General features: G+C 47.5%; 1 pseudogene; it reads left to right on the forward strand.

The window, feature by feature from the left end:
* The first annotated feature begins 1,215 nt into the window (after positions 1-1,215).
* Positions 1,216-10,433, forward strand: LOC127755022 (cysteine-rich receptor-like protein kinase 44; annotated as a pseudogene).
* Positions 10,434-12,217: the final 1,784 nt, after the last annotated feature.

A 12,217-nucleotide genomic window follows, 5' to 3' on the forward strand; every position in this document is an offset into this window, starting at 1 on the left:
CACTACCAATTGTGTTGAAAGGTAACAACGAAAATTAACAATGTGGTAAACATCTTCTTCTGACCGTTGGATTTGCTTCATGTTTTATCTGACCGTTCGATTCTTTTTTTTTTCTGGCTGTTAGATGTGCTTCTAGATATGTCCGCGTCCTGAAAGGGCATGTAGCCTACTACTTGCAGTGACCTGAGTAGCACCCGAAGGTCCTGAGTTCAAATCTCCATAGGAGCGAATTTCAGATTGGGTTATTTGAGGGCTAAATTCCCTGTTTGATAAGCTAAGTTTCTAATTTAAAATGGCAGTATATATCCGATTGAATATAGAGGCCGGGTAAAAAATATCCTTCTCTAAAAAAGAAAAAGATATGTCCGCGTTGTTGGGCCTGGTGGTATGCATGTTTGGTAACGGATTTGCTCCTCTAGCCCGTTAACTTTGTGTGGGCTACTGGGCTTCTTTCTCTCGTCGTAGCTGAACCCGAAGCACCGCTTGTCCGCTTCACCTCCTCGAGGTCGCGTCGGTGAGACTCGGCGAGCGTTCCAGCCGGCCGCCGCCGCCAGGCTTTGGCCTCGGGTCTCCTACTACCAACCATCCATGGCGCAGGTCTTGCGGGCGCGGCGGCGAGGCGGAGGCGGCAGGGAGGAGCCGATCGCCCTGGTGGTGCGGTGACGGTGTCTACCCCTCGTCAGCACGAGGCGTTCGTGGAATTGTCCGTAAGCGCGCGGTCTCTTCCCCGCGAAGCAAGGATGTGGATGTTCTTTTTGCAGAAAAAGGATCTGGCCCGCCGCCTTTTCTGTGTGCATATGGGACACGAGCGGAAGGTGTTCGTGCAAATGCGGCAGACAGCACAGGCAGACAGTTCTTGTTTTGGATGTGTTGGGATCAGAGTACTGGCGTTTTACAAGTTTTCTGATGCCGCACGATTGCAGTCAACAAGGTCATTTCACTGGATTTTTGTCTCAACAATATCGGGATACTGAGTTCTCCTTATCACTGAAATTTTAGCAGTTCAAGATGCTGAGCCTAAAAGCGAATCAGAAGCGGCTGTTGTAGTACTCTCTGATGAGGTAACTCCTTCCCTCAAATCAATGAACATGGAATCTTGTCCATGAAGTTAAAACTATGTGTCTCCCGAAAGGCAGCCCCTCTCATGGAGATATGATATATAGGAGTACTATGCAAGTATGCAGAAGCATCACGTTTTATTGTAATATTAGCACTTAAATAGTTGAAGTATGAGCTAGGAGGAGTGGAAGACATTAATTAGTGGGCGCATTGTTGGCATCAGTTAAAAATGGGATTTAGCTACTTTCTTACTTCATTTTCAATCTTCTTGTTTCTGCTACTTTTTCTTTCTTTTTGAAAAGTAAGATATCGTTTAAAAAAAGAAAAGTAAGAATAAGACAATGGGGGCCTGGACCTGAATAGTCTTGATGGCAAGATTTTATTGGTTTCTTATTCATCACCACCTCATATATATAATTGTCTTGTCGCGAATCGTGATGATTGAGCAGGTAGTTTGGATGGATTGGCTCCACAACTATTTAAAAGAATCCACCAGTTAATTCACTTAAGTCCTCTCTGTTTTACAACAAGACCTGGACCTTGATAGTCTTGATGCCCAGGTGTTTGTATTTTAGGCCCTTCCTCTTTCACCTCATATATATAATGCTGCAACCGGAGTAGGCTGGGGTGAGGTGCATCATCAGATATCTCCTCATCCTTGCTGAATTCCTGACTGCGCAAGCTGATTTGAAGGTCTGTCAAAGTAAGCTAGAGTTGGGGGAAAAGTGAAATTAAGAAGCTAGCTATCTCCTGCTAATTATTTAATGGCATGCATGCTTGAGTTTTCTTTCTGATCCATATGATCATTTAGTATATATTGTGCTGCATATATGTACATAGCTAGCTAGGATATGAATTACATGTTCTTGTTTAGAAAGGTTTACAAGTTCTGTTCTGACATGCACCTTCCTCTGTCTGCACATGTCATGGCATGCAGGGAATCAATCAGATATGATTATAGAGGTGTGTTGCTGCCTGGGGTTTGCTGCGAATGTAGCGCAGCTGGTTGGCCTGGACGTGGCCAGTCTGGTCAAGGAAATCAAGGAGCGTGTCCAGACAGTGAGCCAGAACAAGGAGGACTGTGAGCTGCTCGCCGAACGTGCGGAATTGATCCTTGATCTGCTCGGTCGGCTGCAGAAATCCAAGGTCATAGAGGACCCTGACATGTGGAAACCAACAGAGAGGCTCAGGTCAACTCTTCGTAGGGCATGCGAGGTCATCGAATTCTGTCGGGAGAGGAGCTGCACATACCGTTTCTGCAAGAGCGACCATACCGCCAAAGAGTTGCGCAAGGTGCTCAAGGCTCTGAAATTTTGTGTTACCCACTTGACGGCACTCGTCACCATCATCAATGGTGATCAAACCACACGTTACTTTCTGGTCCAGCAGACTCCAGATGTTGTTCAGCTGCAGGTACATCCATGCTACGCTGTTACTACAAGTCTACAACAGCTAAGATCGATCTTCATTTGCTAAATTACAGTGTACTGTGCAACACAAATCTTTTGTGCATTCCCTAAACATACACTCTAACGTGCAACTGCCAAATGCCTAAAATAGGATAATTCAAACAATCTATCCATTTTGTAATTCTGAAGTTTGTTCCAACAATATGAGAGGAAGTGTATGTGTTCTGATAAATGCCTGCTTAATCGGTTGAGCCTAACTTAAGTTGTTATTTCAGGATGGCGTACTAGCACCTGCTCTAGGGTTGCCTGCTCAACACTTCAAATATAATGACCGGTGAGATACTGATCACAGTATGTATGTGTATCTAAAGGCTTGATATTAGGTTATTGATGTACATTTTTGAAAAAATCTCAAAAGTTAATTATGCTATTATATTTGAATTTTATTTTTTTGAGTTTTCCCCCCCAATGCATGCAGCAATGATAGGGGAGAAACACTGGGTATTTCAGGGAAAGCTCAACTGGTAACAGAGCCTTCCTCTGTTAACGAGCCAGGTACTTCATTTTTATGGGCCAATCTACATATCATGGATAAGTACCTGTAGGTGCTTTTCTTGATTTCTATAATTTTCATTTGCCCTTTTTTTTTGTCATGATCCTAAAATTACCCTCCATGGGAAAAAATGAAGAAATAAACCTCGGTTTCTGGTAATCCTATTTCATATGAATTCTTATATTTCTGCAAAATTTCCCAGCAAGGGTTATTTTCACAAACGAAAACAGGCTAAATGAACAAAAAACTTTCTTTTCTTGAGTGCTGTTCTATGTTCTTAAAATATTGATGCATTTAGCACAGTAAACTTGAATCACCGTTTTCTACAGTCCTACATAATATTGTTGAAGAAACATCAGCAGAAAAGAAGTTATCAAGATGCTGTTGGTGGCATCCCTGGAAGAGCATTGCTACCTCTTCCAACACTGGCATGCTTGTTGCCCAAAAAGAAATAGGTAATGATGAATGATCAATAATCCAAAACTTAGTATTGTAAAATCATGACTGCGTTTCCAATTCGGCAATTCCATTTGTAATGCCAAGGGAAGTTTCGAAATACTAAATAATACATGTTTGTCTAAATGACAGGCCTTAAAAGGTTCGCTTTCTCTCAATTGGAGGTTGCTACAGACAACTTCTCTCTGGAAAACCAAATCGGTGTAGGTGCTTTTAGCATTGTTTACCAGGTAAGGATTTGCATATGCTTTGCTCTTTGCTGGCTTCTGCATTCAGCAAAATGATTCATCTTTAGCGAAGTCGTTTGAAACATCTTCTCTTGTACTAAGATATTAGATTCTCTTTCTATGATGAATTTTACCATTATTGACTTGCATTTGGCGTTTACTCCTAGGGGCAACTAAATGAAGGACTTGAAGTTGCCGTGAAAAGAGCATCATATGTTGACAAAATTCCATTTCACCAGCTTGAGAATGAGCTTGATCTAATCCCAAAGCTTCAGCATACAAATATGAGAGTTTTTACAGTCCTTGAAGAAAGGAGGTACCAAATCCAAGTCGTCCATTACGCACCATCCAACGGCTGCAAAGGCTTGGTACGTCGCGGTACCGCGTCTCTAGGAAAGCAGGTACCGAGTAATTTTCAACGGTGGAAGGGCAGAGTAGTACTTTCGCATATGAATTGGAAGGGAACATCGCACTGCTTGCTATCGCCGCCACAAATCAACCAACCCGATGCGGCAGTCGGCCTCCCGGCGGCGGTGACCACGGGGGAGGTGGTCCTATATGGGGATGCGGGCAGAGTACTACCCTATCTCCTCCCTCGTCCTCAGCGCTAGTACAGCGGAGGCGGCGGCCGTGGGAGCAGACGACGGTGGTAGAGACCTCTCGGATGGTGGCCGTTGTTCCTCATTGTGCTAAGAGGCCGATGCAGACCGAGGCACCGAGATGAGCTTCGCCGCCGCAGCAACTGTCGCAGTTGTGCATGGAAGAGGAGGTGGACGCTGCCCCTGCATCATGGTATGAAGCCAAGGCCACCAGCAGGCAGCAGCTACGCGTCCAGGGCAAGACGATGGAGCCATAGTTTTTTTTTTAAGACTGGTGATGGAGCCATGGGTGAAAACAACGTTCTGAATAATTGAAATTTCTAGTTGATAGATAAATTGGCTTATTGAACAGGAAACATGCATACATACTATATCTATATCAATATCAAGAACTTCAGATGTTTGGTTTCTCTCATCCAGATTTTTCAACAAGGATGAACACTTAGGCAGATTTGCCCAGGTTAAATTCATTGGTGAAGTTATTGTGGAAACAGAACATCACGGAGTTGCAAAGAAGGAGCTCCAAGCACCAGCCAGTTCGAGTGCACCGACGGACAGAGGTTGAAGAATCGGAGCGAGCTCGACGGGCCGGCGGACAAGCTTGATGATTTAGAGCGATCTCGAGGGCGGTGAATTGGAACGAGAACAGAGCGGGCGAGAGCTGGCGGCGAGGGCACAAGCATGAAGGTCACGAACCCTGCGGACATTCCCGGGGGTGGCCTCGATGCGACGGCGGCGGCGTGACAGCCTAGATGTGCGACGGCGGCGCGGCGTAGATGGCCAGCACAAACGACGTGATGCGGCAGATGGGAGAGGGGAGAAGAGGGCGGCTCAGAGGATGTCGCTATTTTGTTAGCCCAATCATACCCCTGCTAAACCAACGGTTAGATTAGATTGGTACCTCATGGTAACTCGTACCTCATAGTACCTCGTGGTACCTCTTCAAGGATGGGAAATATGCTCTACAAATATAGTTAAGCTTCTAGGATATTTGTAGCGCCCGTTCCGTCTTGGCGCCTAGCGGGAAAACTAGCTCTTAAAAATCCTATTTGCGAAATCCGTTTCTTTGCTTGTTGTCTAGTGCCCGTGCCATCTCAGGTCTCAAGTCCCCGATCCATCGTCGAGTTCAATCCCGAATCCAAATCCTTCCCAAATCAAATCCCTCCGCAAAAGTCTATTTTGCCTCCCTAGGGTTCGATGGGCCGAATCCCCCTCGGCCCATCTCCCCCTCCCTCCCCGGCTCGCTCTCTCTCTCTCTCTCTCTCTCTCTCCCTCTCCCCCGCTCTACCCGAGCGCTGCTCGCGCGAGCGCGCGAGCCGCGCCGAGCCCTCCCTCCTGCTCCCGCTGCCGTTCCCGCCGACGCCGCCCAAATAGCCGCGGCTCCCCGCGCGCGCGCGCCATGGTGGCCGACCGCCTGGTCGCCGCCGCCGTCAGGCTCTGCCCGCGCCTGCCCGCGCCTGCCGCCCGTGTCGCCGCTCCGCTCCAAGCCGGTCCGCCGTCATCGCCGTCGTCACAACCCGGCCCCGCCACTCCGCGAGCTAGCCTCCAAGGGCCGGAGGCAGAGCCCTCCGCCCTCTCTGCCGCGTCGCCCTCTCTCCCTCCTCCTTTTCCCGAAATGGAAAGGAGGCAAGCCTCCTTTCCCTCTTCCTTTCTCCCTTTTCCTCCCATCGCCGGCGTCATCCTCCCCTCCCCCCCTCTGTCGCCGTTTTGGCTGCGAGCGCCGAGCGCCAGCTCGCGCCTTGACCGCCCAAGGTCGGTTTCCAAACCGTCATTGCCGCCCTTTAAAGCCCAGGTGCCCTCCCTCCCTTTCTCTTCTCGTTTTGTCCCATCGTCTCCACTCCATTGTCGCCGCCTCCCGTGCTCTGTTCGCCGTCGCCGTTCGCCGTCGCCGTTCGCCGTCGCGCGTGTCGGAGGAGCCGGCACGAGCGAGGACACGGAAGGGGACTCCGGGCGCACCCTCTCCTTCCTCTTCCCCGGCCCGAGGCCGGAGAGATCGCTCCCGTGCCGTCGGCCTCTCGTCACTGCGCCCCTTCACCCCGCACGGTAGTGTCGCCCTCCGTTCTCCCTCCTCGTTCCATCTCCTCCCCTTAGACTCGGGTAGTAGCACGAGTAGCCTCCCCGTAGCTAGCTGGCGCCGCCCCGACCGTTGCCGCCGCCCGCCGTGTGCTCGCCGCCGTCGCCGCCCGAGCTCGGAAGCGCCGCTCGTCGCCGGCCCCGCTCGGCATAGCTCCGCCCAATCCGTCGCTAGCAACGGATTCCCGTAGCCGCGTAGATGCTCTCACCGCCGGGAATCGACCCCTCGTGACCTCATCGCCGTTTCCCCCTTCTCCTGCCGCCGGTTGCCGCCGCCGCAATCCGCCGCCGTCGAGCATCCCCCGGCGAATCCGAGCCGTTGGCTCGTCTCCTCTCGTCCCGTGCAACCTCCCGGTGTGCTCGCTTTCGCCTGTATCGCCGTGGTTCGCTCCGCCGCTCGCCGCCGCCGCCCGCCGTCCGTTTCGGCCGACGTCGTCGTCTACCTCCCGCCGGCCCGCGTGGCAGCCACGTAGGCGCCACGTCGGCGCCACCTCGGCCACGACCGGATCGGCTGACCCGGCCAGCCGCCCCCTCCGTTTCTCTCCCCGTGCGCGCGGTCCACCGCGAGCCGTGAGGCTGCGCGTGGGCCCGTCGCACCGCGTCCTCCGCGAACCGCGCGCATGCGCCGCGCCCCCCTCCCCAAACCCTAGCACGCCCGCATGCACCTCGCTCACGGTGAGCCGAGCCGCCGACAAGCGGGTCCCACTCGGGACCACGCGGAATGGACCCGGCCCACCGGCTCTTTCTCTCCCCTCCCCGCTCGCGCGCGCCATGGGCCGCCTTCTTGGGCCGGCCGGCCCATTAAGCTCGGCCGAGCCGCCCCTTTCTCTCGGGCCGCGCCCTACCCGCCCGAGGGAAGTCTAATTTCCCTCCCTCTTTCTTTTTCTTTTCTTTTCTTTTTCAAAAAGGGTTTAAATAAATCCTTTTCCTTTAGACCAAAAATCCAATAATCTTAGAAATTCAATATCTTCCCAACCGTAAGTCCGTTTGACTCCGTTCAACTTCCAAAATTCCTCAAATCTCGAGATCTATCTAAAGGCACGCTTAGAGGTCAATAATAGGGCTTTATTTTTTGCCGTTTGTTGAGTTGCCCCGTTTCGCGTGTAGTGTCGGAGCCCGAAGATCCGCAGTGCGAGGATTTCGAGGATCAAGCTCCAAATCTCGAGCAAGGCAAGCCACCTTTGAACATCTTGAGCCTATATTTGAACTTAATTAATTTGCTTGCAAAATATTATGCATTGATAGGATTGCACTTGATCTGTTTGCCCCGTCTGCAAGGCAGACCGGTGGGCCTACCCAACTTGTTGCATCTGATCCCTCCACTGTTAATTGTTATACCATGTTCCCTTGTAACCACCTAGTCGCGCCTCGATATTCGTGCACTCTGTGCGAGTATCGACGGTCGCCTTCAAACTTAAAATCTGAGTAAGTTCTTGGGTAAAACTTGGATTTTTACAAAAGACTTGGAAAACCCGACACCTGGGTCGGTGCTTGCGAACTAAATGAATTTCCAAAACCGCGGACCGGGGAACGTACCGGGAGTACGGTTTCCCGCTCTTGCACTTAAGGACCGTTTCCTTGGAATTTCATCCGAACATAAGACAAGTACGACCACATGGGTGGAATGGGACACCCCTGGCTGAGTAATTAGCCAATCGGGGGAGCCTTGATGCCAAGAGACATGTGGATTCGCCGGGGTGGTGTCGGGGAGGACCCCTGGGCTTCCTGGCACAGTATGGTCTGGGACCTAATCTGGTGTTGGTCTGGGACCCCTCTCGTTGGCATATGGTGAACCTGTGTCGGCTTTCGAAATGCCTTGTCATGAAAGCCTTAAGGTCTCTAGTCGTGGCCGTTCTGCACGGGCTGGATGATCCGGGTTAGTAATGTCGTGTGGGTAAAGTGTACCCCCTCTGCAGAGGTTATTAAACTGTCCGAACAGCCGTGCCCACGGTCATGGGCGGATGTGAGGTGATTCCTAGCGTAGTTTTGTTTGACTACTGCCTTGTGAAATTTTGCTGTTGTGAAATGGGTTTGATGTTTGGAAAATCTGCGGCTGATGGGACCAGCCAGGCCCGGGTGGCCGTTTGAAAGCTATTGGCCGGGTGCCAATCTTGATCAATTCAAAAGACTGATACATTGCACAAACTCCGACCGGACGAGACGCACATTCTCATCCGTGTCGTTTGAGAAGCACTCACTTAGTTGTTTCAGGAAAGAGTTCAAATAAAATCAATTGCAAAAACAACAGCCCTTCTTTGAAGCCTGCATTAAACACTTATTTCCCATGGCTTGCTGAGTACTCTCGTACTCACCCTTGCTCCTTATAAATTATTTCCCCCCCCCCCAGTTGCTGAAGAAGATGAAGCGGATCCCGCTGACGAGGAGTTCCTTCAGGAGCAAGCCGGCTACGATGAGTTTTAGGGTTTCGGCCTAGTTCCCAAGTCGCGCCTGTGATGTGTGGTCCAAGTCTTGGCTTCCGCATTCCTTTTGTAATGCAGTTGTGAGCTCGGGATCTGTCCGCAGCCCAACATGACTGTACCCCTACTCTACAATAAAGAGACCTCTGTTGCTGTGATATTCTGTCTTCCTGTTATACCAGCACTGTTTCCTGGGACTGGTATCAATTAACAGGTTAATTTGGAGCGTCACGAGCTAGTTCCGCTCGGGACTAGTTCGGGGCGTGACAATATTGCACGAGAAAGAGGGAGAGGATACTAGTCTTCGAATATATGCCTAACAGAAGCTTGGATTCATTCATAACTGGTAGGATTCAGTTCAATTAGCACTATCAATCTCAGTTTTGAGACCAAATTATCCTGTTGATATTGATGTAGGAGTACCCTCCTATTCATTTTCACTTATATCCATACTTGCTTCTCGCATTTACAGGTGAAAGAGCAACAAAAGAACCATTGGATTGGCCTAAGCGCTCCCAAATAGTTAGAGGAATAGCTCAGGGAGCTGTATATCTACACAAGCTATGCGAGCCACGTATTATTCACGGGGGTTTGAAACCAGGCAACATACTCCTGGATGCTTCTCTGAAACCGAAGATTTGTGACTTTGGCATTTCAAAAGCACTTAAGGCAGATGCGGATAAAGACTGCACTGGCGTCGTGGTGGGCTCACGGTAAGGCTGTTTTGTACAGCACAATCTTCAATGGTTATACTTTGGAGTGGTTTTACAGTCCTCAGATTAGGTGCCATAGGTTTTAGTGTTAATTTGTGGTGCTTCTTTGTACATTAATACTGAGGTGTTACCAAAAGGCAAAATTCACTAGAAAAAAATGCAGTACATCGTTTAGGACCTTAAAATACTCTAATATTTAACCCTGTTTGATCTGCTTTTAGTTGTGATTGATTAATTTTTCATCTTTTTCAGTGGGTTTATGGCCCCTGAATATAAACAGGGAGGCTGTCTCTCTCTCCAGACAGATGTGTATAGCTTTGGCGCTACGCTTCTTCAGATCATTAGAGGAAAACACATCTCTCCATCTTCACTGGCGCTTTCTGATGAATCACGCAACTACGGGCCTCTAAATAAGTGGGTAAGTGAACCTTTCCGAGTGCTACTCCTGAAGAGGAACTGAAGGGTATGCAAGCCTGACACATTATTCAGAGTTGATCACTCATTAACCAGCAGCAATTTTTCTACTCAGGCTTGGAACTTGTGGAAAGATGGAAACCTGATGGAGTTGATCGATCCGTCGCTGCACGATGAGACCCATGCTGCTGAGCTGAAGAGATGGGTTCAGATAGCGCTGCTGTGCGTTCAGCAGAGTCCCGAGGAGCGGCCAAGCATGTGGGATGTTCTTCTGATGCTGAGCTGCGACAGTGTAATCTTACCAGAACCAAAACTACCAGCTTACTACTGCTAAAACGTACTCCTACAATGATAACACACATTGCAGCATGGGGTGTGCTAGAGAAATTTCAGGTCGCTGAAGCCTGCAAACTGCCTCGGTGTTGCAGCATCATGTGTGTTACGCTCATTGTTCAAGTCATCAAGTGTACCTAAATAACGAGAATGGATCCTAGAGAAGCTACAATGTCTACCCGTTGTACTCCCTCCGTTTCAAAATATTTGACATAATTGACTTTTTAACACATGTTTGACTGTTCGTCTTATTAAAAGAATTATGAATTATGTAAAACTATGTGTACAAGAAAGTATATTTAACAATGAATCAAATGATATGTTAAAAATAAATAATTACTTAAATTTTTTTTAATAAGACAAACGGTCAAATATATGCTAAAAAGTCAACGGTGTCAAATATTTTGATACGGAGGGAGTATTTGCAATTTGTCAAAACTGCGATTTCTGCAGAGCTGTGTTGACTACTGTTTGACTTATTGAGTTACATCAGACGGTACTGTAGCAGTTGGCATAATGGGCCTTGATATGTACAGCCCATTCGATCGACGTGTGCTTATTTGGGCTGATCAATAACTCCCGTTGACCTTGGTTGGGCCACATTTTCAGGTCAAGCACCACAAATCAACCGAGACCTGCCGCACCTGCATTTTTTAAAATAATAAAAATAAATCCCAGACTTTACTCTAAAAAAAATACAACCACTTATTACAAAATTCTCTCAAAGTTAGCAAAACAATTCGGCCACATCAAAGCAAAACCAACACATGAGTAAACAATTATTGAAGTCTACGTGCTGCACCTGCATGCTTTGGCAAACAAATACTATATAAATATTTCTGATACATAGGCACCTTCATGAACTTTGGCACTGTAAAGTAGTGTTTAAATCAAATGCAGCCTATTTGTATTGGGGTCCAAATCCACGCGGTTTCAGCCAGTTGATTTCTCTCCGTTGAATTTGGGAGGTGATGCCAAGACATTTTAATTGAACTAGGCAAATGCAAGAAGCAAGAGGGAATTTTAGCAACCAACCGGCGAGGAGAACAGGCCGGGACTATTGCCTGAATTTTCCGGAGCTTGTGGAGCCCGTTTAATTTTGGGGAAAATCTCTACTGCAAACCATGCGTTTCCAAAGGATATGTGGTTACGTACGAAGGTTCTCGTTTTTCACTTTTATTTGCTGTTTGCATTCTTGTCATTCAGTCACCAAAACTTGCATATAATAATGTATATGGCTGCGTTCGGATGGACAGGTGATAACGCGCATGTACCTTTATATTTGTACAGTTTCTAATCTATCAAAGTGCAATTATTTAATTTCAAGTTCAAAGTTAGCTGTTTCATCCTAAAGAACAAAGAGATAAATAGCCAAAATGAGATTTTGGGGGACGGATGTATTAAATTGTAAAATATTGATCTAGTAATTGAACGAAGGAATAGATGTTACTGGGGAATGTCAATTTACAACCTAGATACACATGCACTCATCTCTTGCATATCATTTGCATGAATCATGCATGATCATGAAATTTTATGAAAAATGTGACTTTATATGTAAAGTTATGTGATATTAACTTTAATTTACATAATTTAAAACAAAATTTGGCTGGACATTAGTGTAAACACCCTTTTATGACCAGATTTGTCTCTGTGTTTCTTTTCTTGATGCTGTGTAGATTGATTCTGGACTTGAAATTTTGCAAGATTTGAATTCCTTTCATAGTTTGTGACATTTCATATTATAAGTTATTTTGACTTATTTTCTAGTTAAGTTATTTTAGGTTTGGCCAAATCTTATATACAAATATAGTAAAATATTCAAACTAAAAAATAATGACTAGGAAAAAAAAGTAAAAACGACTTACAATACGTGGAGAGAGTATTTAGGAAGTGAGAAACAATTGAGTGTGCGTTAATTCACTTGAGCAAGTTTAATAGTATAGCTAATTACTAGCTCTAAA

This window comes from Oryza glaberrima, chromosome 11 (assembly GCF_000147395.1).
Source record: "Oryza glaberrima chromosome 11, OglaRS2, whole genome shotgun sequence".
Lineage (NCBI taxonomy): Eukaryota > Viridiplantae > Streptophyta > Magnoliopsida > Poales > Poaceae > Oryza > Oryza glaberrima.